Source organism: Lissotriton vulgaris, unplaced genomic scaffold (genome assembly GCF_964263255.1).
Source record: "Lissotriton vulgaris unplaced genomic scaffold, aLisVul1.2 SCAFFOLD_2159, whole genome shotgun sequence".
Classification (NCBI taxonomy): Eukaryota; Metazoa; Chordata; class Amphibia; order Caudata; family Salamandridae; genus Lissotriton; species Lissotriton vulgaris.
In genome coordinates, this window is record NW_028240990.1 from 229,596 (window position 1) to 254,843 (window position 25,248).

The window sequence follows — 25,248 nt, forward strand, 5'->3', positions numbered from 1 at the left end:
TTGGTCATAAGTAATGAAAGTGGTCCCACCGAGATTTGAACTCGGATCCTTGGATTCAAAGTCCAAAGTGCTAACCATTTCACCATGGAACCTCCCATGTGACAGGGGAGGAAATTGCTGCAGCAATGTGGACATTTCACATTTTTTATTTTCTACAGTCAAAGACAAACAGAATTATATAACTTTTCTATTCTGTTCAACTTTTGCCTATTGAACTATGTTAGGGAAGGATGTTGCACAAAGGACTCAAGTAACGCTATGACTCTGTTGAACAGTACTTTTTATGTGAGATAAGATTTTGCAATAAAAGATAAGATTCCCCCGTGAATGCAATCTCTTCTGCCAAAATGGAAAGCTCAACCTGGTACAGGTGGGTTGATGGTGTTATGCTTGTCAATCTGGACTCTGAAAACAGGGATCTAAGTACAAAGCTCAGTGGGACTTATCTAAACTTTACGATTTTTTTTCCATTCAGTTCTTAGAAGTATTAATTGGAAAAACATCTCATTTACTTATAAACTTGTACGTATCAACTTATATGTATGTATCTCCCTATATATCGCTATATGTCTATGTATATTTATCGGAAAATATAAATATATACATTATAAAAATACATATAATTAATAGAGGTGAAAATAATGAACAGTTGTTGCCTCTCCGCATTTGAAACATGAGCTTCTTCTCCTTCCTCTTCTATATGTCCTGAAATTGAGATAGTCACTTTTTAATCAATTTTGATCTAACAACATAGTTGATTTGTACAAAGCATATCATACGATCTGTGAATAATTCTAAAAAAGAAAATTAGATCAGTACCTTTGAGGCCTCCAAGCAAAAGCTTATATTTCATGATTGCAGATCGACTGTTGAAAATCAGCATGAGAAATGTTTTATTTCACAATTTCCATACTAATATACAAAAAACATTTGTACTATCTGAATGATACCGTCATTGTGGTTCTCTAGGTTTGATTTAAGAACACATCTCTTTCAAAATGTGCTATGTTCGCCTTATCAATAGTGTGGAAATCTTCAAAAAGGAATGCTGGGAATCAGCCCTCTGAAATGCATTTGAGAAAAACAGGATAGGATTTTGTAATGTCGCACTATTTTGTGTAGGAATGTGATGTTATGTGTATTATAAAGTTCGTATTTCTGTAACTTGTTCAAGCTGTTGGACATTTTGAAAGGAGTCAACATTTGTCTCTTTCAACCTACTGGTGTTGGATTGGAGCTATCAATAACAAAAGATGACAGAAATGTAAAAGGTCGAGATTAGTAAAATAGTACCTCAAAGAATTGGACTGGTACCTTTGCATGCAAAGTCCAAAGTGCCAAGCGTTGCTCTTTGGAGCCACCCATGTGAGAGACAGAGAAATGGATGTAGTAGTTTGGAAATGTAGAATGTTTTAATATTCTTCAGTCAAATATGATCATTATTTTGTAAATTGCATTTCCTGATAAACGTTTGCACATTTAACACTGTTATGGAGAATGCAGCTGAAAAGAATCAAATCACATTATAGCTCTTTACACTATGAGCATTCAACTGAGATATCTTTTCATCAATGTAAGAAAAGCCCCCGCACTGATGCGCTCTCTTTTGTCTCAATGGAAAAATCCCTCATGTATGGCAGGGTTCCATGGTGTAATGGTTAGCACTCTGGACTCTGAATCCAGCGATCCGAGTTCAAATCTCGGTGGGACCTGCTTGAATTATGAGATATAATATTTCACTAATTTCTTAGAATTTGGACTTGGAAAAACATAACGTCAAAGTTTTATACTGAAACTTATCAACGTATAAGTATGTATCTATGTACACATGGCTATATCCATCTAGATAGTGATAATACAATATAAAGAAATGAATTATTCATAAACATAAGTACTGAAGCTGAAAACTAAAAACTATTCTTTCCCATCCACAATTTAAGCAAGAGGTTCTTTTCCTTTCTCATCTTTATGATCAGTAATAAGATAGTTCATTTTGCTGATTTCTTATCTGACAACATTCTTGACTTACACAGTGCATTTAATTGTGAATTTCTTTGAAAGAGGAATTCAGATTAATACATTTGACATGTCTTTCGAAAGATTCTACTTTGTGGTTATGGATCTACTTTAGAAAAACAGAGTGTAAATATCTGTGTGTCTTAATTTCAAGATTGTTATTTAAAAGTTCATCTCTTCTGTCCCCAAAATACACAATTTGATTCCTCAAGTTTTCTTTTAATGAAGGCTTTCCAATAAAAAAAGTTCCGTGTTCCCCTTATCAATAACAGTAAGATTTAAACAAGTAATATCTTGGATCAGCCTCTTGTGATGAGTTGAGAAAACAGAGTCAGCTCACAAAATATCTCATTATTTTGAGCCATTTTATTTCCATGTTTTCTAAAAGTTCTATCATTTGCTCACATCAAATAGACTTTAAAAATACAATCAATAAATCAATGTTTCACTCTACCCGTGTTAGATTTATGATATTTATGAATACACTTGACAGAAAAAGATTTGGTCATAAGTCATGAAAGTGGTCCCACCGAGATTTGAACTCGGATCCTTGGATTCAAAGTCCAAAGTGCTAACCATTACACCATGGAACCTCCCATGTGACAGGGGAGCAAATTGCTGCAGCAATGTGGACATTTCACATTTTTTATTTTCTACAGTCAAAGACAAACAGAATTATATAACTTTTCTATTCTGTTCAACTTTTGCCTATTGAACTATGTTAGGGAAGGATGTTGCACAAAGGACTCAAGTAACGCTATGACTCTGTTGAACAGTACTTTTTATGTGAGATAAGATTTTGCAATAAAAGATAAGTTTCCCCCGTGAATGCAATCTCTTCTGCCAAAATGGAAAGCTCAACCTGGTACAGGTGGGTTGATGGTGTTATGCTTGTCAATCTGGACTCTGAAAACAGGGATCTAAGTACAAAGCTCAGTGGGACTTATCTAAACTTTACGATTTTTTTTCCATTCAGTTCTTAGAAGTATTAATTGGAAAAACATCTCATTTACTTATAAACTTGTACGTATCAACTTATATGTCTGTATCTCCCTATATATCGCTATATGTCTATGTATATTTATCGGAAAATATAAATATATACATTATAAAAAGACATATAATTAATAGAGGTGAAAATAATGAACAGTTGTTGCCTCTCCGCATTTGAAACATGAGCTTCTTCTCCTTCCTCTTCTATATGTCCTGAAATTGAGATAGTCACTTTTTAATCAATTTTGATCTAACAACATAGTTGATTTGTACAAAGCATATCATACGATCTGTGAATAATTCTAAAAAAGAAAATTAGATCAGTACCTTTGAGGCCTCCAAGCGAAAGCTTATATTTCATGATTGCAGATCGACTGTTGAAAATCAGCATGAGAAATGTTTTATTTCACAATTTCCATACTAATATACAAAAAACATTTGTACTATCTGAATGATACCGTCATTGTGGTTCTCTAGGTTTGATTTAAGAACACATCTCTTTCAAAATGTGCTATGTTCGCCTTATCAATAGTGTGGAAATCTTCAAAAAGGAATGCTGGGAATCAGCCCTCTGAAATGCATTTGAGAAAAACAGGATAGGATTTTGTAATGTCGCACTATTTTGTGTAGGAATGTGATGTTATGTGTATTATAAAGTTCGTATTTCTGTAACTTGTTCAAGCTGTTGGACATTTTGAAAGGATTCAACATTTTTCTCTTTCAACCTACTGGTGTTGGATTGGAGCTATCAATAACAAAAGATGACAGAAATGTAAAAGGTCGAGATTAGTAAAATAGTACCTCAAAGAATTGGACTGGTACCTTTGCATGCAAAGTCCAAAGTGCCAACTGTTGCTCTTTGGAGCCACCCATGTGAGAGACAGAGAAATGGATGTAGTAGTTTGGAAATGTAGAATGTTTTAATATTCTTCAGTCAAATATGATCATTATTTTGTAAATTGCATTTCCTGATAAACGTTTGCACATTTAACACTGTTATGGAGAATGCAGCTGAAAAGAATCAAATCACATTATAGCTCTTTACACTATGAGCATTCAACTGAGATATCTTTTCATCAATGTAAGAAAAGCCCCCGCACTGATGCGCTCTCTTTTGTCTCAATGCAAAAATCCCTCATGTATGGCAGGGTTCCATGGTGTAATGGTTAGCACTCTGGACTCTGAATCCAGCGATCCGAGTTCAAATCTCGTGGGACCTGCTTGAATTATGAGATTTAATATTTCACTAATTTCTTAGAATTTGGACTTGGAAAAACATAACGTCAAAGTTTTATACTGAAACTTATCAACGTATAAGTATGTATCTATGTACACATGGCTATATCCATCTAGATAGTGATAATACAATATAAAGAAATGAATTATTCATAAACATAAGTACTGAAGCTGAAAACTAAAAACTGTTCTTTCCCATCCACAATTTAAGCAAGAGGTTATTTTCCTTTCTCATCTTTATGATCAGTAATAAGATAGTTAATTTTGCTGATTTCTTATCTGACAACATTCTTGACTTACACAGTGCATTTAATTGTGAATTTCTTTGAAAGAGGAATTCAGATTAATACATTTGACATGTCTTTCGAAAGATTCTACTTTGTGGTTATGGATCTACTTTAGAAAAACAGAGTGTAAATATCTGTGTGTCTTAATTTCAAGATTGTTATTTAAAAGTTCATCTCTTCTGTCCCCAAAATACACAATTTGATTCCTCAAGTTTTCTTTTAATGAAGGCTTTCCAATTAAAAAAGTTCCGTGTTCCCCTTATCAATAACAGTAAGATTTAAACAAGTAATATCTTGGATCAGCCTCTTGTGATGAGTTGAGAAAACAGAGTCAGCTCACAAAATATCTCATTATATTGAGCCATTTTATTTCCATGTTTTCTAAAAGTTCTATCATTTGCTCACATCAAATAGACTTTAAAAATACAATCAATAAAACAATGTTTCACTCTACCCATGTTAGATTTATGATATTTATGAATACACTTGACAGAAAAAGATTTGGTCATAAGTCATGAAAGTGGTCCCACTGAGATTTGAACTCGGATCCTTGGATTCAAAGTCCAAAGTACTAACCATTACACCATGGAACTTCCCATGTGATAGGGGAGCAAATTGCTGCAGCAATGTGGACATTTCACATTTTTTATTTTCCACAGTCAAAGACAAACAGAATTATATAACTTTTCTATTCTGTTCAACTTTTGCCTATTGAACTATGTTAGGGAAGGATGTTGCACAAAGGACTCAAGTAACGCTATGACTCTGTTGAACAGTACTTTTTATGTGAGATAAGATTTTGCAATAAAAGATAAGATTACCCCGTGAATGCAATCTCTTCTGCCAAAATGGAAAGCTCAACCTGGTACAGGTGGGTTGATGGTGTTATGCTTGTCAATCTGGACTCTGAAAACAGGGATCTAAGTACAAAGCTCAGTGGGACTTATCTAAACTTTACGATTTTTTTTCCATTCAGTTCTTAGAAGTATTAATTGGAAAAACATCTCATTTACTTATAAACTTGTACGTATCAACTTATATGTATGTATCTCCCTATATATCGCTATATGTCTATGTATATTTATCGGAAAATATAAATATATACATTATAAAAATACATATAATTAATAGAGGTGAAAATAATGAACAGTTGTTGCCTGTCCGCATTTGAAACATGAGCCTCTTCTCCTTCCTCTTCTATATGTCCTGAAATTGAGATAGTCACTTTTTAATCAATTTTGATCTAACAACATAGTTGATTTGTACAAAGCATATCATACGATCTGTGAATAATTCTAAAAAAGAAAATTAGATCAGTACCTTTGAGGCCTCCAAGCAAAAGCTTATATTTCATGATTGCAGATCGACTGTTGAAAATCAGCATGAGAAATGTTTTATTTCACAATTTCCATACTAATATACAAAAAACATTTGTACTATCTGAATGATACCGTCATTGTGGTTCTCTAGGTTTGATTTAAGAACACATCTCTTTCAAAATGTGCTATGTTCGCCTTATCAATAGTGTGGAAATCTTCAAAAAGGAATGCTGGGAATCAGCCCTCTGAAATGCATTTGAGAAAAACAGGATAGGATTTTGTAATGTCGCACTATTTTGTGTAGGAATGTGATGTTATGTGTATTATAAAGTTCGTATTTCTGTAACTTGTTCAAGCTGTTGGACATTTTGAAAGGAGTCAACATTTGTCTCTTTCAACCTACTGGTGTTGGATTGGAGCTATCAATAACAAAAGATGACAGAAATGTAAAAGGTCGAGATTAGTAAAATAGTACCTCAAAGAATTGGACTGGTACCTTTGCATGCAAAGTCCAAAGTGCCAAGCGTTGCTCTTTGGAGCCACCCATGTGAGAGACAGAGAAATGGATGTAGTAGTTTGGAAATGTAGAATGTTTTAATATTCTTCAGTCAAATATGATCATTATTTTGTAAATTGCATTTCCTGATAAACGTTTGCACATTTAACACTGTTATGGAGAATGCAGCTGAAAAGAATCAAATCACATTATAGCTCTTTACACTATGAGCATTCAACTGAGATATCTTTTCATCAATGTAAGAAAAGCCCCCGCACTGATGCGCTCTCTTTTGTCTCAATGGAAAAATCCCTCATGTATGGCAGGGTTCCATGGTGTAATGGTTAGCACTCTGGACTCTGAATCCAGCGATCCAAGTTCAAATCTCGGTGGGACCTGCTTGAATTATGAGATATAATATTTCACTAATTTCTTAGAATTTGGACTTGGAAAAACATAACGTCAAAGTTTTATACTGAAACTTATCAACGTATAAGTATGTATCTATGTACACATGGCTATATCCATGTAGATAGTGATAATACAATATAAAGAAATGAATTATTCATAAACATAAGTACTGAAGCTGAAAACTAAAAACTGTTCTTTCCCATCCACAATTTAAGCAAGAGGTTCTTTTCCTTTCTCATCTTTATGATCAGTAATAAGATAGTTCATTTTGCTGATTTCTTATCTGACAACATTCTTGACTTACACAGTGCATTTAATTGTGATTTTCTTTGAAAGAGGAATTCAGATTAATACATTTGACATGTCTTTCGAAAGATTCTACTTTGTGGTTATGGATCTACTTTAGAAAAACAGAGTGTAAATATCTGTGTGTCTTAATTTCAAGATTGTTATTTAAAAGTTCATCTCTTCTGTCCCCAAAATACACAATTTGATTCCTCAAGTTTTCTTTTAATGAAGGCTTTCCAATAAAAAAAGTTCCGTGTTCCCCTTATCAATAACAGTAAGATTTAAACAAGTAATATCTTGGATCAGCCTCTTGTGATGAGTTGAGAAAACAGAGTCAGCTCACAAAATATCTCATTATTTTGAGCCATTTTATTTCCATGTTTTCTAAAAGTTCTATCATTTGCTCACATCAAATAGACTTTAAAAATACAATCAATAAATCAATGTTTCACTCTACCCGTGTTAGATTTATGATATTTATGAATACACTTGACAGAAAAAGATTTGGTCATAAGTCATGAAAGTGGTCCCACCGAGATTTGAACTCGGATCCTTGGATTCAAAGTCCAAAGTGCTAACCATTACACCATGGAACCTCCCATGTGACAGGGGAGCAAATTGCTGCAGCAATGTGGACATTTCACATTTTTTATTTTCTACAGTCAAAGACAAACAGAATTATATAACTTTTCTATTCTGTTCAACTTTTGCCTATTGAACTATGTTAGGGAAGGATGTTGCACAAAGGACTCAAGTAACGCTATGACTCTGTTGAACAGTACTTTTTATGTGAGATAAGATTTTGCAATAAAAGATAAGTTTCCCCCGTGAATGCAATCTCTTCTGCCAAAATGGAAAGCTCAACCTGGTACAGGTGGGTTGATGGTGTTATGCTTGTCAATCTGGACTCTGAAAACAGGGATCTAAGTACAAAGCTCAGTGGGACTTATCTAAACTTTACGATTTTTTTTCCATTCAGTTCTTAGAAGTATTAATTGGAAAAACATCTCATTTACTTATAAACTTGTACGTATCAACTTATATGTCTGTATCTCCCTATATATCGCTATATGTCTATGTATATTTATCGGAAAATATAAATATATACATTATAAAAATACATATAATTAATAGAGGTGAAAATAATGAACAGTTGTTGCCTCTCCGCATTTGAAACATGAGCTTCTTCTCCTTCCTCTTCTATATGTCCTGAAATTGAGATAGTCACTTTTTAATCAATTTTGATCTAACAACATAGTTGATTTGTACAAAGCATATCATACGATCTGTGAATAATTCTAAAAAAGAAAATTAGATCAGTACCTTTGAGGCCTCCAAGCAAAAGCTTATATTTCATGATTGCAGATCGACTGTTGAAAATCAGCATGAGAAATGTTTTATTTCACAATTTCCATACTAATATACAAAAAACATTTGTACTATCTGAATGATACCGTCATTGTGGTTCTCTAGGTTTGATTTAAGAACACATCTCTTTCAAAATGTGCTATGTTCGCCTTATCAATAGTGTGGAAATCTTCAAAAAGGAATGCTGGGAATCAGCCCTCTGAAATGCATTTGAGAAAAACAGGATAGGATTTTGTAATGTCGCACTATTTTGTGTAGGAATGTGATGTTATGTGTATTATAAAGTTCGTATTTCTGTAACTTGTTCAAGCTGTTGGACATTTTGAAAGGATTCAACATTTTTCTCTTTCAACCTACTGGTGTTGGATTGGAGCTATCAATAACAAAAGATGACAGAAATGTAAAAGGTCGAGATTAGTAAAATAGTACCTCAAAGAATTGGACTGGTACCTTTGCATGCAAAGTCCAAAGTGCCAACTGTTGCTCTTTGGAGCCACCCATGTGAGAGACAGAGAAATGGATGTAGTAGTTTGGAAATGTAGAATGTTTTAATATTCTTCAGTCAAATATGATCATTATTTTGTAAATTGCATTTCCTGATAAACGTTTGCACATTTAACACTGTTATGGAGAATGCAGCTGAAAAGAATCAAATCACATTATAGCTCTTTACACTATGAGCATTCAACTGAGATATCTTTTCATCAATGTAAGAAAAGCCCCCGCACTGATGCGCTCTCTTTTGTCTCAATGGAAAAATCCCTCATGTATGGCAGGGTTCCATGGTGTAATGGTTAGCACTCTGGACTCTGAATCCAGCGATCCGAGTTCAAATCTCGTGGGACCTGCTTGAATTATGAGATTTAATATTTCACTAATTTCTTAGAATTTGGACTTGGAAAAACATAACGTCAAAGTTTTATACTGAAACTTATCAACGTATAAGTATGTATCTATGTGCACATGGCTATATCCATCTAGATAGTGATAATACAATATAAAGAAATGAATTATTCATAAACATAAGTACTGAAGCTGAAAACTAAAAACTGTTCTTTCCCATCCACAATTTAAGCAAGAGGTTATTTTCCTTTCTCATCTTTATGATCAGTAATAAGATAGTTAATTTTGCTGATTTCTTATCTGACAACATTCTTGACTTACACAGTGCATTTAATTGTGAATTTCTTTGAAAGAGGAATTCAGATTAATACATTTGACATGTCTTTCGAAAGATTCTACTTTGTGGTTATGGATCTACTTTAGAAAAACAGAGTGTAAATATCTGTGTGTCTTAATTTCAAGATTGTTATTTAAAAGTTCATCTCTTCTGTCCCCAAAATACACAATTTGATTCCTCAAGTTTTCTTTTAATGAAGGCTTTCCAATAAAAAAAGTTCCGTGTTCCCCTTATCAATAACAGTAAGATTTAAACAAGTAATATCTTGGATCAGCCTCTTGTGATGAGTTGAGAAAACAGAGTCAGCTCACAAAATATCTCATTATTTTGAGCCATTTTATTTCCATGTTTTCTAAAAGTTCTATCATTTGCTCACATCAAATAGACTTTAAAAATACAATCAATAAATCAATGTTTCACTCTACCCGTGTTAGATTTATGATATTTATGAATACACTTGACAGAAAAAGATTTGGTCATAAGTCATGAAAGTGGTCCCACCGAGATTTGAACTCGGATCCTTGGATTCAAAGTCCAAAGTGCTAACCATTACACCATGGAACCTCCCATGTGACAGGGGAGCAAATTGCTGCAGCAATGTGGACATTTCACATTTTTTATTTTCTACAGTCAAAGACAAACAGAATTATATAACTTTTCTATTCTGTTCAACTTTTGCCTATTGAACTATGTTAGGGAAGGATGTTGCACAAAGGACTCAAGTAACGCTATGACTCTGTTGAACAGTACTTTTTATGTGAGATAAGATTTTGCAATAAAAGATAAGTTTCCCCCGTGAATGCAATCTCTTCTGCCAAAATGGAAAGCTCAACCTGGTACAGGTGGGTTGATGGTGTTATGCTTGTCAATCTGGACTCTGAAAACAGGGATCTAAGTACAAAGCTCAGTGGGACTTATCTAAACTTTACGATTTTTTTTCCATTCAGTTCTTAGAAGTATTAATTGGAAAAACATCTCATTTACTTATAAACTTGTACGTATCAACTTATATGTCTGTATCTCCCTATATATCGCTATATGTCTATGTATATTTATCGGAAAATATAAATATATACATTATAAAAATACATATAATTAATAGAGGTGAAAATAATGAACAGTTGTTGCCTCTCCGCATTTGAAACATGAGCTTCTTCTCCTTCCTCTTCTATATGTCCTGAAATTGAGATAGTCACTTTTTAATCAATTTTGATCTAACAACATAGTTGATTTGTACAAAGCATATCATACGATCTGTGAATAATTCTAAAAAAGAAAATTAGATCAGTACCTTTGAGGCCTCCAAGCAAAAGCTTATATTTCATGATTGCAGATCGACTGTTGAAAATCAGCATGAGAAATGTTTTATTTCACAATTTCCATACTAATATACAAAAAACATTTGTACTATCTGAATGATACCGTCATTGTGGTTCTCTAGGTTTGATTTAAGAACACATCTCTTTCAAAATGTGCTATGTTCGCCTTATCAATAGTGTGGAAATCTTCAAAAAGGAATGCTGGGAATCAGCCCTCTGAAATGCATTTGAGAAAAACAGGATAGGATTTTGTAATGTCGCACTATTTTGTGTAGGAATGTGATGTTATGTGTATTATAAAGTTCGTATTTCTGTAACTTGTTCAAGCTGTTGGACATTTTGAAAGGATTCAACATTTTTCTCTTTCAACCTACTGGTGTTGGATTGGAGCTATCAATAACAAAAGATGACAGAAATGTAAAAGGTCGAGATTAGTAAAATAGTACCTCAAAGAATTGGACTGGTACCTTTGCATGCAAAGTCCAAAGTGCCAACTGTTGCTCTTTGGAGCCACCCATGTGAGAGACAGAGAAATGGATGTAGTAGTTTGGAAATGTAGAATGTTTTAATATTCTTCAGTCAAATATGATCATTATTTTGTAAATTGCATTTCCTGATAAACGTTTGCACATTTAACACTGTTATGGAGAATGCAGCTGAAAAGAATCAAATCACATTATAGCTCTTTACACTATGAGCATTGTACTGAGATATCTTTTCATCAATGTAAGAAAAGCCCCCGCACTGATGCGCTCTCTTTTGTCTCAATGGAAAAATCCCTCATGTATGGCAGGGTTCCATGGTGTAATGGTTAGCACTCTGGACTCTGAATCCAGCGATCCGAGTTCAAATCTCGTGGGACCTGCTTGAATTATGAGATTTAATATTTCACTAATTTCTTAGAATTTGGACTTGGAAAAACATAACGTCAAAGTTTTATACTGAAACTTATCAACGTATAAGTATGTATCTATGTGCACATGGCTATATCCATCTAGATAGTGATAATACAATATAAAGAAATGAATTATTCATAAACATAAGTACTGAAGCTGAAAACTAAAAACTGTTCTTTCCCATCCACAATTTAAGCAAGAGGTTATTTTCCTTTCTCATCTTTATGATCAGTAATAAGATAGTTAATTTTGCTGATTTCTTATCTGACAACATTCTTGACTTACACAGTGCATTTAATTGTGAATTTCTTTGAAAGAGGAATTCAGATTAATACATTTGACATGTCTTTCGAAAGATTCTACTTTGTGGTTATGGATCTACTTTAGAAAAACAGAGTGTAAATATCTGTGTGTCTTAATTTCAAGATTGTTATTTAAAAGTTCATCTCTTCTGTCCCCAAAATACACAATTTGATTCCTCAAGTTTTCTTTTAATGAAGGCTTTCCAATTAAAAAAGTTCCGTGTTCCCCTTATCAATAACAGTAAGATTTAAACAAGTAATATCTTGGATCAGCCTCTTGTGATGAGTTGAGAAAACAGAGTCAGCTCACAAAATATCTCATTATTTTGAGCCATTTTATTTCCATGTTTTCTAAAAGTTCTATCATTTGCTCACATCAAATAGACTTTAAAAATACAATCAATAAATCAATGTTTCACTCTACCCATGTTAGATTTATGATATTTATGAATACACTTGACAGAAAAAGATTTGGTCATAAGTCATGAAAGTGGTCCCACTGAGATTTGAACTCGGATCCTTGGATTCAAAGTCCAAAGTACTAACCATTACACCATGGAACCTCCCATGTGATAGGGGAGCAAATTGCTGCAGCAATGTGGACATTTCACATTTTTTATTTTCCACAGTCAAAGACAAACAGAATTATATAACTTTTCTATTCTGTTCAACTTTTGCCTATTGAACTATGTTAGGGAAGGATGTTGCACAAAGGACTCAAGTAACGCTATGACTCTGTTGAACAGTACTTTTTATGTGAGATAAGATTTTGCAATAAAAGATAAGATTACCCCGTGAATGCAATCTCTTCTGCCAAAATGGAAAGCTCAACCTGGTACAGGTGGGTTGATGGTGTTATGCTTGTCAATCTGGACTCTGAAAACAGGGATCTAAGTACAAAGCTCAGTGGGACTTATCTAAACTTTACGATTTTTTTTCCATTCAGTTCTTAGAAGTATTAATTGGAAAAACATCTCATTTACTTATAAACTTGTACGTATCAACTTATATGTATGTATCTCCCTATATATCGCTATATGTCTATGTATATTTATCGGAAAATATAAATATATACATTATAAAAATATATATAATTAATAGAGGTGAAAATAATGAACAGTTGTTGCCTGTCCGCATTTGAAACATGAGCCTCTTCTCCTTCCTCTTCTATATGTCCTGAAATTGAGATAGTCACTTTTTAATCAATTTTGATCTAACAACATAGTTGATTTGTACAAAGCATATCATACGATCTGTGAATAATTCTAAAAAAGAAAATTAGATCAGTACCTTTGAGGCCTCCAAGCAAAAGCTTATATTTCATGATTGCAGATCGACTGTTGAAAATCAGCATGAGAAATGTTTTATTTCACAATTTCCATACTAATATACAAAAAACATTTGTACTATCTGAATGATACCGTCATTGTGGTTCTCTAGGTTTGATTTAAGAACACATCTCTTTCAAAATGTGCTATGTTCGCCTTATCAATAGTGTGGAAATCTTCAAAAAGGAATGCTGGGAATCAGCCCTCTGAAATGCATTTGAGAAAAACAGGATAGGATTTTGTAATGTCGCACTATTTTGTGTAGGAATGTGATGTTATGTGTATTATAAAGTTCGTATTTCTGTAACTTGTTCAAGCTGTTGGACATTTTGAAAGGAGTCAACATTTGTCTCTTTCAACCTACTGGTGTTGGATTGGAGCTATCAATAACAAAAGATGACAGAAATGTAAAAGGTCGAGATTAGTAAAATAGTACCTCAAAGAATTGGACTGGTACCTTTGCATGCAAAGTCCAAAGTGCCAAGCGTTGCTCTTTGGAGCCACCCATGTGAGAGACAGAGAAATGGATGTAGTAGTTTGGAAATGTAGAATGTTTTAATATTCTTCAGTCAAATATGATCATTATTTTGTAAATTGCATTTCCTGATAAACGTTTGCACATTTAACACTGTTATGGAGAATGCAGCTGAAAAGAATCAAATCACATTATAGCTCTTTACACTATGAGCATTCAACTGAGATATCTTTTCATCAATGTAAGAAAAGCCCCCGCACTGATGCGCTCTCTTTTGTCTCAATGGAAAAATCCCTCATGTATGGCAGGGTTCCATGGTGTAATGGTTAGCACTCTGGACTCTGAATCCAGCGATCCGAGTTCAAATCTCGGTGGGACCTGCTTGAATTATGAGATATAATATTTCACTAATTTCTTAGAATTTGGACTTGGAAAAACATAACGTCAAAGTTTTATACTGAAACTTATCAACGTATAAGTATGTATCTATGTACACATGGCTATATCCATCTAGATAGTGATAATACAATATAAAGAAATGAATTATTCATAAACATAAGTACTGAAGCTGAAAACTAAAAACTGTTCTTTCCCATCCACAATTTAAGCAAGAGGTTCTTTTCCTTTCTCATCTTTATGATCAGTAATAAGATAGTTCATTTTGCTGATTTCTTATCTGACAACATTCTTGACTTACACAGTGCATTTAATTGTGAATTTCTTTGAAAGAGGAATTCAGATTAATACATTTGACATGTCTTTCGAAAGATTCTACTATGTGGTTATGGATCTACTTTAGAAAAACAGAGTGTAAATATCTGTGTGTCTTAATTTCAAGATTGTTATTTAAAAGTTCATCTCTTCTGTCCCCAAAATACACAATTTGATTCCTCAAGTTTTCTTTTAATGAAGGCTTTCCAATTAAAAAAGTTCTGTGTTCCCCTTATCAATAACAGTAAGATTTAAACAAGTAATATCTTGGATCAGCCTCTTGTGATGAGTTGAGAAAACAGAGTCAGCTCACAAAATATCTCATTATTTTGAGCCATTTTATTTCCATGTTTTCTAAAAGTTCTATCATTTGCTCACATCAAATAGACTTTAAAAATACAATCAATAAATCAATGTTTCACTCTACCCGTGTTAGATTTATGATATTTATGAATACACTTGACAGAAAAAGATTTGGTCATAAGTCATGAAAGTGGTCCCACCGAGATTTGAACTGGGATCCTTGGATTCAAAGTCCAAAGTGCTAACCATTACACCATGGAACCTCCCATGTGACAGGGGAGCAAATTGCTGCAGCAATGTGGACATTTCACATTTGTTATTTTCTACAGTCAAAGACAAACAGAATTATATAACTTTTCTATTCTGTTCAACTTTTGCCTATTGAACTATGTTAGGGAAGGATGTTGCACAAAGGACTCAAGTAACGCTATGACTCTGTTGAACAGTACTTTTTATGTGAGATAAGATTTTGCAATAAAAGATAAGTTTCCCCCGTGAATGCAATCTCTTCTGCCAAAATGGAAAGCTCAACCTGGTACAGGTGGGTTGATGGTGTTATGCTTGTCAATCTGGACTCTGAAAACAGGGATCTAAGTACAAAGCTCAGTGGGACTTATCTAAACTTTACGATTTTTTTTCCATTCAGTTCTTAGAAGTATTAATTGGAAAAACATCTCATTTACTTATAAACTTGTACGTATCAACTTATATGTCTGTATCTCCCTATATATCGCTATATGTCTATGTATATTTATCGGAAAATATAAATATATACATTATAAAAATACATATAATTAATAGAGGTGAAAATAATGAACAGTTGTTGCCTCTCCGCATTTGAAACATGAGCTTCTTCTCCTTCCTCTTCTATATGTCCTGAAATTGAGATAGTCACTTTTTAATCAATTTTGATCTAACAACATAGTTGATTTGTACAAAGCATATCATACGATCTGTGAATAATTCTAAAAAAGAAAATTAGATCAGTACCTTTGAGGCCTCCAAGCAAAAGCTTATATTTCATGATTGCAGATCGACTGTTGAAAATCAGCATGAGAAATGTTTTATTTCACAATTTCCATACTAATATACAAAAAACATTTGTACTATCTGAATGATACCGTCATTGTGGTTCTCTAGGTTTGATTTAAGAACACATCTCTTTCAAAATGTGCTATGTTCGCCTTATCAATAGTGTGGAAATCTTCAAAAAGGAATGCTGGGAATCAGCCCTCTGAAATGCATTTGAGAAAAACAGGATAGGATTTTGTAATGTCGCACTATTTTGTGTAGGAATGTGATGTTATGTGTATTATAAAGTTCGTATTTCTGTAACTTGTTCAAGCTGTTGGACATTTTGAAAGGATTCAACATTTTTCTCTTTCAACCTACTGGTGTTGGATTGGAGCTATCAATAACAAAAGATGACAGAAATGTAAAAGGTCGAGATTAGTAAAATAGTACCTCAAAGAATTGGACTGGTACCTTTGCATGCAAAGTCCAAAGTGCCAACTGTTGCTCTTTGGAGCCACCCATGTGAGAGACAGAGAAATGGATGTAGTAGTTTGGAAATGTAGAATGTTTTAATATTCTTCAGTCAAATATGATCATTATTTTGTAAATTGCATTTCCTGATAAACGTTTGCACATTTAACACTGTTATGGAGAATGCAGCTGAAAAGAATCAAATCACATTATAGTTCTTTACACTATGAGCATTCAACTGAGATATCTTTTCATCAATGTAAGAAAAGCCCCCGCACTGATGCGCTCTCTTTTGTCTCAATGGAAAAATCCCTCATGTATGGCAGGGTTCCATGGTGTAATGGTTAGCACTCTGGACTCTGAATCCAGCGATCCGAGTTCAAATCTCGTGGGACCTGCTTGAATTATGAGATTTAATATTTCACTAATTTCTTAGAATTTGGACTTGGAAAAACATAACGTCAAAGTTTTATACTGAAACTTATCAACGTATAAGTATGTATCTATGTACACATGGCTATATCCATCTAGATAGTGATAATACAATATAAAGAAATGAATTATTCATAAACATAAGTACTGAAGCTGAAAACTAAAAACTGTTCTTTCCCATCCACAATTTAAGCAAGAGGTTATTTTCCTTTCTCATCTTTATGATCAGTAATAAGATAGTTAATTTTGCTGATTTCTTATCTGACAACATTCTTGACTTACACAGTGCATTTAATTGTGAATTTCTTTGAAAGAGGAATTCAGATTAATACATTTGACATGTCTTTCGAAAGATTCTACTTTGTGGTTATGGATCTACTTTAGAAAAACAGAGTGTAAATATCTGTGTGTCTTAATTTCAAGATTGTTATTTAAAAGTTCATCTCTTCTGTCCCCAAAATACACAATTTGATTCCTCAAGTTTTCTTTTAATGAAGGCTTTCCAATTAAAAAAGTTCCGTGTTCCCCTTATCAATAACAGTAAGATTTAAACAAGTAATATCTTGGATCAGCCTCTTGTGATGAGTTGAGAAAACAGAGTCAGCTCACAAAATATCTCATTATTTTGAGCCATTTTATTTCCATGTTTTCTAAAAGTTCTATCATTTGCTCACATCAAATAGACTTTAAAAATACAATCAATAAATCAATGTTTCACTCTACCCATGTTAGATTTATGATATTTATGAATACACTTGACAGAAAAAGATTTGGTCATAAGTCATGAAAGTGGTCCCACTGAGATTTGAACTCGGATCCTTGGATTCAAAGTCCAAAGTACTAACCATTACACCATGGAACCTCCCATGTGATAGGGGAGCAAATTGCTGCAGCAATGTGGACATTTCACATTTTTTATTTTCCACAGTCAAAGACAAACAGAATTATATAACTTTTCTATTCTGTTCAACTTTTGCCTATTGAACTATGTTAGGGAAGGATGTTGCACAAAGGACTCAAGTAACGCTATGACTCTGTTGAACAGTACTTTTTATGTGAGATAAGATTTTGCAATAAAAAATAAGATTACCCCGTGAATGCAATCTCTTCTGCCAAAATGGAAAGCTCAACCTGGTACAGGTGGGTTGATGGTGTTATGCTTGTCAATCTGGACTCTGAAAACAGGGATCTAAGTACAAAGCTCAGTGGGACTTATCTAAACTTTACGATTTTTTTTCCATTCAGTTCTTAGAAGTATTAATTGGAAAAACATCTCATTTACTTATAAACTTGTACGTATCAACTTATATGTATGTATCTCCCTATATATCGCTATATGTCTATGTATATTTATCGGAAAATATAAATATATACATTATAAAAATACATATAATTAATAGAGGTGAAAATAATGAACAGTTGTTGCCTGTCCGCATTTGAAACATAAGCCTCTTCTCCTTCCTCTTCTATATGTCCTGAAATTGAGATAGTCACTTTTTAATCAATTTTGATCTAACAACATAGTTGATTTGTACAAAGCATATCATACGATCTGTGAATAATTCTAAAAAAGAAAATTAGATCAGTACCTTTGAGGCCTCCAAGCAAAAGCTTATATTTCATGATTGCAGATCGACTGTTGAAAATCAGCATGAGAAATGTTTTATTTCACAATTTCCATACTAATATACAAAAAACATTTGTACTATCTGAATGATACCGTCATTGTGGTTCTCTAGGTTTGATTTAAGAACACATCTCTTTCAAAATGTGCTATGTTCGCCTTATCAATAGTGTGGAAATCTTCAAAAAGGAATGCTGGGAATCAGCCCTCTGAAATGCATTTGAGAAAAACAGGATAGGATTTTGTAATGTCGCACTATTTTGTGTAGGAATGTGATGTTATGTGTATTATAAAGTTCGTATTTCTGTAACTTGTTCAAGCTGTTGGACATTTTGAAAGGAGTCAACATTTGTCTCTTTCAACCTGCTGGTGTTGGATTGGAGCTATCAATAACAAAAGATGACAGAAATGTAAAAGGTCGAGATTAGTAAAATAGTACCTCAAAGAATTGGACTGGTACCTTTGCATGCAAAGTCCAAAGTGCCAAGCGTTGCTCTTTGGAGCCACCCATGTGAGAGACAGAGAAATGGATGTAGTAGTTTGGAAATGTAGAATGTTTTAATATTCTTCAGTCAAATATGATCATTATTTTGTAAATTGCATTTCCTGATAAACGTTTGCACATTTAACACTGTTATGGAGAATGCAGCTGAAAAGAATCAAATCACATTATAGCTCTTTACACTATGAGCATTCAACTGAGATATCTTTTCATCAATGTAAGAAAAGCCCCCGCACTGATGCGCTCTCTTTTGTCTCAATGGAAAAATCCCTCATGTATGGCAGGGTTCCATGGTGTAATGGTTAGCACTCTGGACTCTGAATCCAGCGATCCGAGTTCAAATCTCGGTGGGACCTGCTTGAATTATGAGATATAATATTTCACTAATTTCTTAGAATTTGGACTTGGAAAAACATAACGTCAAAGTTTTATACTGAAACTTATCAACGTATAAGTATGTATCTATGTACACATGGCTATATCCATCTAGATAGTGATAATACAATATAAAGAAATGAATTATTCATAAACATAAGTACTGAAGCTGAAAACTAAAAACTGTTCTTTCCCATCCACAATTTAAGCAAGAGGTTCTTTTCCTTTCTCATCTTTATGATCAGTAATAAAATAGTTCATTTTGCTGATTTCTTATCTGACAACATTCTTGACTTACACAGTGCATTTAATTGTGAATTTCTTTGAAAGAGGAATTCAGATTAATACATTTGACATGTCTTTCGAAAGATTCTACTTTGTGGTTATGGATCTACTTTAGAAAAACAGAGTGTAAATATCTGTGTGTCTTAATTTCAAGATTGTTATTTAAAAGTTCATCTCTTCTGTCCCCAAAATACACAATTTGATTCCTCAAGTTTTCTTTTAATGAAGGCTTTCCAATTAAAAAAGTTCCGTGTTCCCCTTATCAATAACAGTAAGATTTAAACAAGTAATATCTTGGATCAGCCTCTTGTGATGAGTTGAGAAAACAGAGTCAGCTCACAAAATATCTCATTATTTTGAGCCATTTTATTTCCATGTTTTCTAAAAGTTCTATCATTTGCTCACATCAAATAGACTTTAAAAATACAATCAATAAATCAATGTTTCACTCTACCCGTGTTAGATTTATGATATTTATGAATACACTTGACAGAAAAAGATTTGGTCATAAGTCATGAAAGTGGTCCCACCGAGATTTGAACTCGGATCCTTGGATTCAAAGTCCAAAGTGCTAACCATTACACCATGGAACCTCCCATGTGACAGGGGAGCAAATTGCTGCAGCAATGTGGACATTTCACATTTTTTATTTTCTACAGTCAAAGACAAACAGAATTATATAACTTTTCTATTCTGTTCAACTTTTGCCTATTGAACTATGTTAGGGAAGGATGTTGCACAAAGGACTCAAGTAACGCTATGACTCTGTTGAACAGTACTTTTTATGTGAGATAAGATTTTGCAATAAAAGATAAGATTACCCCGTGAATGCAATCTCTTCTGCCAAAATGGAAAGCTCAACCTGGTACAGGTGGGTTGATGGTGTTATGCTTGTCAATCTGGACTCTGAAGACAGGGATCTAAGTACAAAGCTCAGTGGGACTTATCTAAACTTTACGATTTTTTTTCCATTCAGTTCTTAGAAGTATTAATTGGAAAAACATCTCATTTACTTATAAACTTGTACGTATCAACTTATATGTATGTATCTCCCTATATATCGCTATATGTCTATGTATATTTATCGGAAAATATAAATATATACATTATAAAAATACATATAATTAATAGAGGTGAAAATAATGAACAGTTGTTGCCTGTCCGCATTTGAAACATGAGCCTCTTCTCCTTCCTCTTCTATATGTCCTGAAATTGAGATAGTCACTTTTTAATCAATTTTGATCTAACAACATAGTTGATTTGTACAAAGCATATCATACGATCTGTGAATAATTCTAAAAAAGAAAATTAGATCAGTACCTTTGAGGCCTCCAAGCAAAAGCTTATATTTCATGATTGCAGATCGACTGTTGAAAATCAGCATGAGAAATGTTTTATTTCACAATTTCCATACTAATATACAAAAAACATTTGTACTATCTGAATGATACCGTCATTGTGGTTCTCTAGGTTTGATTTAAGAACACATCTCTTTCAAAATGTGCTATGTTCGCCTTATCAATAGTGTGGAAATCTTCAAAAAGGAATGCTGGGAATCAGCCCTCTGAAATGCATTTGAGAAAAACAGGATAGGATTTTGTAATGTCGCACTATTTTGTGTAGGAATGTGATGTTATGTGTATTATAAAGTTCGTATTTCTGTAACTTGTTCAAGCTGTTGGACATTTTGAAAGGAGTCAACATTTGTCTCTTTCAACCTACTGGTGTTGGATTGGAGCTATCAATAACAAAAGATGACAGAAATGTAAAAGGTCGAGATTAGTAAAATAGTACCTCAAAGAATTGGACTGGTACCTTTGCATGCAAAGTCCAAAGTGCCAAGCGTTGCTCTTTGGAGCCACCCATGTGAGAGACAGAGAAATGGATGTAGTAGTTTGGAAATGTAGAATGTTTTAATATTCTTCAGTCAAATATGATCATTATTTTGTAAATTGCATTTCCTGATAAACGTTTGCACATTTAACACTGTTATGGAGAATGCAGCTGAAAAGAATCAAATCACATTATAGCTCTTTACACTATGAGCATTCAACTGAGATATCTTTTCATCAATGTAAGAAAAGCCCCCGCACTGATGCGCTCTCTTTTGTCTCAATGGAAAAATCCCTCATGTATGGCAGGGTTCCATGGTGTAATGGTTAGCACTCTGGACTCTGAATCCAGCGATCCGAGTTCAAATCTCGGTGGGACCTGCTTGAATTATGAGATATAATATTTCACTAATTTCTTAGAATTTGGACTTGGAAAAACATAACGTCAAAGTTTTATACTGAAACTTATCAACGTATAAGTATGTATCTATGTACACATGGCTATATCCATCTAGATAGTGATAATACAATATAAAGAAATGAATTATTCATAAACATAAGTACTGAAGCTGAAAACTAAAAACTGTTCTTTCCCATCCACAATTTAAGCAAGAGGTTCTTTTCCTTTCTCATCTTTATGATCAGTAATAAGATAGTTCATTTTGCTGATTTCTTATCTGACAACATTCTTGACTTACACAGTGCATTTAATTGTGAATTTCTTTGAAAGAGGAATTCAGATTAATACATTTGACATGTCTTTCGAAAGATTCTACTATGTGGTTATGGATCTACTTTAGAAAAACAGAGTGTAAATATCTGTGTGTCTTAATTTCAAGATTGTTATTTAAAAGTTCATCTCTTCTGTCCCCAAAATACACAATTTGATTCCTCAAGTTTTCTTTTAATGAAGGCTTTCCAATTAAAAAAGTTCTGTGTTCCCCTTATCAATAACAGTAAGATTTAAACAAGTAATATCTTGGATCAGCCTCTTGTGATGAGTTGAGAAAACAGAGTCAGCTCACAAAATATCTCATTATTTTGAGCCATTTTATTTCCATGTTTTCTAAAAGTTCTATCATTTGCTCACATCAAATAGACTTTAAAAATACAATCAATAAATCAATGTTTCACTCTACCCGTGTTAGATTTATGATATTTATGAATACACTTGACAGAAAAAGATTTGGTCATAAGTCATGAAAGTGGTCCCACCGAGATTTGAACTGGGATCCTTGGATTCAAAGTCCAAAGTGCTAACCATTACACCATGGAACCTCCCATGTGACAGGGGAGCAAATTGCTGCAGCAATGTGGACATTTCACATTTGTTATTTTCTACAGTCAAAGACAAACAGAATTATATAACTTTTCTATTCTGTTCAACTTTTGCCTATTGAACTATGTTAGGGAAGGATGTTGCACAAAGGACTCAAGTAACGCTATGACTCTGTTGAACAGTACTTTTTATGTGAGATAAGATTTTGCAATAAAAGATAAGTTTCCCCCGTGAATGCAATCTCTTCTGCCAAAATGGAAAGCTCAACCTGGTACAGGTGGGTTGATGGTGTTATGCTTGTCAATCTGGACTCTGAAAACAGGGATCTAAGTACAAAGCTCAGTGGGACTTATCTAAACTTTACGATTTTTTTTCCATTCAGTTCTTAGAAGTATTAATTGGAAAAACATCTCATTTACTTATAAACTTGTACGTATCAACTTATATGTCTGTATCTCCCTATATATCGCTATATGTCTATGTATATTTATCGGAAAATATAAATATATACATTATAAAAATACATATAATTAATAGAGGTGAAAATAATGAACAGTTGTTGCCTCTCCGCATTTGAAACATGAGCTTCTTCTCCTTCCTCTTCTATATGTCCTGAAATTGAGATAGTCACTTTTTAATCAATTTTGATCTAACAACATAGTTGATTTGTACAAAGCATATCATACGATCTGTGAATAATTCTAAAAAAGAAAATTAGATCAGTACCTTTGAGGCCTCCAAGCAAAAGCTTATATTTCATGATTGCAGATCGACTGTTGAAAATCAGCATGAGAAATGTTTTATTTCACAATTTCCATACTAATATACAAAAAACATTTGTACTATCTGAATGATACCGTCATTGTGGTTCTCTAGGTTTGATTTAAGAACACATCTCTTTCAAAATGTGCTATGTTCGCCTTATCAATAGTGTGGAAATCTTCAAAAAGGAATGCTGGGAATCAGCCCTCTGAAATGCATTTGAGAAAAACAGGATAGGATTTTGTAATGTCGCACTATTTTGTGTAGGAATGTGATGTTATGTGTATTATAAAGTTCGTATTTCTGTAACTTGTTCAAGCTGTTGGACATTTTGAAAGGATTCAACATTTTTCTCTTTCAACCTACTGGTGTTGGATTGGAGCTATCAATAACAAAAGATGACAGAAATGTAAAAGGTCGAGATTAGTAAAATAGTACCTCAAAGAATTGGACTGGTACCTTTGCATGCAAAGTCCAAAGTGCCAACTGTTGCTCTTTGGAGCCACCCATGTGAGAGACAGAGAAATGGATGTAGTAGTTTGGAAATGTAGAATGTTTTAATATTCTTCAGTCAAATATGATCATTATTTTGTAAATTGCATTTCCTGATAAACGTTTGCACATTTAACACTGTTATGGAGAATGCAGCTGAAAAGAATCAAATCACATTATAGTTCTTTACACTATGAGCATTCAACTGAGATATCTTTTCATCAATGTAAGAAAAGCCCCCGCACTGATGCGCTCTCTTTTGTCTCAATGGAAAAATCCCTCATGTATGGCAGGGTTCCATGGTGTAATGGTTAGCACTCTGGACTCTGAATCCAGCGATCCGAGTTCAAATCTCGTGGGACCTGCTTGAATTATGAGATTTAATATTTCACTAATTTCTTAGAATTTGGACTTGGAAAAACATAACGTCAAAGTTTTATACTGAAACTTATCAACGTATAAGTATGTATCTATGTACACATGGCTATATCCATCTAGATAGTGATAATACAATATAAAGAAATGAATTATTCATAAACATAAGTACTGAAGCTGAAAACTAAAAACTGTTCTTTCCCATCCACAATTTAAGCAAGAGGTTATTTTCCTTTCTCATCTTTATGATCAGTAATAAGATAGTTAATTTTGCTGATTTCTTATCTGACAACATTCTTGACTTACACAGTGCATTTAATTGTGAATTTCTTTGAAAGAGGAATTCAGATTAATACATTTGACATGTCTTTCGAAAGATTCTACTTTGTGGTTATGGATCTACTTTAGAAAAACAGAGTGTAAATATCTGTGTGTCTTAATTTCAAGATTGTTATTTAAAAGTTCATCTCTTCTGTCCCCAAAATACACAATTTGATTCCTCAAGTTTTCTTTTAATGAAGGCTTTCCAATTAAAAAAGTTCCGTGTTCCCCTTATCAATAACAGTAAGATTTAAACAAGTAATATCTTGGATCAGCCTCTTGTGATGAGTTGAGAAAACAGAGTCAGCTCACAAAATATCTCATTATTTTGAGCCATTTTATTTCCATGTTTTCTAAAAGTTCTATCATTTGCTCACATCAAATAGACTTTAAAAATACAATCAATAAATCAATGTTTCACTCTACCCATGTTAGATTTATGATATTTATGAATACACTTGACAGAAAAAGATTTGGTCATAAGTCATGAAAGTGGTCCCACTGAGATTTGAACTCGGATCCTTGGATTCAAAGTCCAAAGTACTAACCATTACAC

At 33.4% G+C, this 25,248-nt stretch overlaps 9 non-coding genes across 9 annotated transcripts; 4 read left to right on the top strand and 5 right to left on the bottom strand.

The window, feature by feature from the left end:
- Positions 1 to 20: 20 nt before the first annotated feature.
- On the bottom strand, positions 21 to 92 carry TRNAQ-UUG (transfer RNA glutamine (anticodon UUG)). Its single transcript has one exon. It is a non-coding gene; the product is annotated as a tRNA-Gln (tRNA).
- Positions 93 to 1,640: 1,548 nt separating this feature from the next.
- Positions 1,641 to 1,712, top strand: TRNAQ-CUG (transfer RNA glutamine (anticodon CUG)). The gene has a single exon. It is a non-coding gene; the product is annotated as a tRNA-Gln (tRNA).
- An 825-nt stretch (positions 1,713 to 2,537) lies between these two features.
- TRNAQ-UUG (transfer RNA glutamine (anticodon UUG)) lies at positions 2,538 to 2,609 on the bottom strand. Its single transcript has one exon. It is a non-coding gene; the product is annotated as a tRNA-Gln (tRNA).
- Positions 2,610 to 7,570: 4,961 nt separating this feature from the next.
- On the bottom strand, positions 7,571 to 7,642 carry TRNAQ-UUG (transfer RNA glutamine (anticodon UUG)). The gene has a single exon. It is a non-coding gene; the product is annotated as a tRNA-Gln (tRNA).
- Positions 7,643 to 10,086: 2,444 nt separating this feature from the next.
- On the bottom strand, positions 10,087 to 10,158 carry TRNAQ-UUG (transfer RNA glutamine (anticodon UUG)). The gene has a single exon. It is a non-coding gene; the product is annotated as a tRNA-Gln (tRNA).
- Positions 10,159 to 14,222: 4,064 nt separating this feature from the next.
- Positions 14,223 to 14,294, top strand: TRNAQ-CUG (transfer RNA glutamine (anticodon CUG)). The gene has a single exon. It is a non-coding gene; the product is annotated as a tRNA-Gln (tRNA).
- Positions 14,295 to 19,255: 4,961 nt separating this feature from the next.
- Positions 19,256 to 19,327, top strand: TRNAQ-CUG (transfer RNA glutamine (anticodon CUG)). Its single transcript has one exon. It is a non-coding gene; the product is annotated as a tRNA-Gln (tRNA).
- Positions 19,328 to 20,152: 825 nt separating this feature from the next.
- Positions 20,153 to 20,224, bottom strand: TRNAQ-UUG (transfer RNA glutamine (anticodon UUG)). Its single transcript has one exon. It is a non-coding gene; the product is annotated as a tRNA-Gln (tRNA).
- A 1,548-nt stretch (positions 20,225 to 21,772) lies between these two features.
- On the top strand, positions 21,773 to 21,844 carry TRNAQ-CUG (transfer RNA glutamine (anticodon CUG)). The gene has a single exon. It is a non-coding gene; the product is annotated as a tRNA-Gln (tRNA).
- Positions 21,845 to 25,248: the final 3,404 nt, after the last annotated feature.